Source organism: Elephantulus edwardii, unplaced genomic scaffold, assembly GCF_000299155.1.
Source record: "Elephantulus edwardii isolate Elephantulus edwardi_28Jun2011 unplaced genomic scaffold, EleEdw1.0 scaffold00531, whole genome shotgun sequence".
Classification (NCBI taxonomy): domain Eukaryota; kingdom Metazoa; phylum Chordata; class Mammalia; order Macroscelidea; family Macroscelididae; genus Elephantulus; species Elephantulus edwardii.
Genome location: NW_006400281.1, coordinates 518809 through 520360, shown reverse-complemented (window position 1 = coordinate 520360; position 1552 = coordinate 518809). Strand labels below are relative to the sequence as shown.

The following is a 1552-nucleotide window of genomic DNA, read 5'->3' as shown; positions in this document are numbered from 1 at the left end:
AGAGGCCGCTACGAGCCACCAATGCCCCAATCGTCTTCCAATCATTTCCATGGACGGAATGGTACAGCTTGACCTTCTCAGCATCTTCTTCGCTACACCTGCCTTTGTAATTATGAATATGAAACATCTTCTGTGCTCTATAGTATACCAGTTTCCAAGGCCGAGCAATGTCCTTGCCAATGTGCAATCTAAATGCATACTTTCGCTTTAAATCATTGATCGCAGATTTCTCCTCTGGATATCTATCTGTGTGCAGCAGTTTGTCTGCAGTCTCAATTCCTGTCAGGGCCAGAAATTCTTGCACGTTTTTCTCTAATTGTTTATTCTCCTTTACAGAAAATTTGCCAAATTTAATAGAAGCACCTTGTGCTTTAAATTCTTGAAAACGCTCAAGGTCATCCCGATACATTTGCTTAATAGTGCCAGCAGACCTTTTTTTTATGTTAGGTATGAATTCTTGAAGTTTCTTCACAGCAGAGTCCAAATCCACATCTGAATCATCTGAATCCCTCGAATCTTCAGATAAACATGTTTCAGGGTGTTCAGGGTGTCCAGCTGATTCCAAATTGCTTTCTTCTTCATTTGTAGATTCCAACCTCTGTACCTTTTCTACATAGTTCCTTTCCAAACTAGACTGAGTTTTCTTTTTTTTTTGTCCGAGGTTTCACACTTTCAATCAAAGCATCATCACTTGCTGACAAAGCATCAGCTTCCAGATCTGTGTGTGTGTTCTCATGTGTATTCCCAGTGTTCCCGTCGACTACTGAGAAATCAGCACCAGACCCAACTGCACTTTCACCAGAAGACCTGCGCTTCCTTTTTTTAGACTTTTTCTTTCTTCTATTGGATTCCTTGACCTCTTGAAGCCCGTCACAGCCTGCCACAGCACAAGTTTCACTGATCACTTGTGAACCTTCAGAGTATACATTCTCAAGACTCTCGGAAACTGCCAAGGCCTCAAATGCTGGATTATCTGAAATCTTCTTCTTTTTTTTCTTAGACTTTTTTTTATCAGTAGGTATTGAGAGTTCTGGAATTTCTTCTTGTAGGCTCAGAGAAAGCACAAATTCCTGCTCCTGAGATTCTGATGGGTGCAAAGCAATGCCCAATTGTGGGCCTTCCTGGGTGTCACAGGATGCTTCAGTCCTCTGACGTTTTTTATGCTTTTTTTTCTTAACTTTATCATGCAGTTCTTCTGGTTCATAACATGACCTGGGACTCGAAGGCAGTTTATCTGCTTCAGGTTCCTTCACTGACTGCTGTTCTGTGTTCCTGTCAACACTGTTTCTAAGATTCTTTGGTGTATCATCAATATTTTCTTTATCCAAAAGGACATAACCAACACCTGTTTCCTTGTCTACTCCTAAAATGCCTTTTCTTTTCTTTCTTTTTATGTGTTAAATCGGTTTTTTCAGTGTTAATACAAATTTCTGATTTGTTCAAAGGTGAACAAATGAGATGCTTTTTATGTTTTCTCCTTTTTTGGCTCTTAGTTATATGAGGTTGCTCGTTTACCAGACAGCCATCTTCAAAACTCTCACTGGAACATTTC

The 1552-nt window shown here is 40.0% G+C and overlaps 1 pseudogene; it reads right to left on the bottom strand.

Moving 5' to 3' along the window:
- Positions 1 to 12: 12 nt before the first annotated feature.
- Positions 13 to 1552, bottom strand: part of LOC102843678 — a 4144-nt pseudogene continuing 2604 nt past the window's right edge.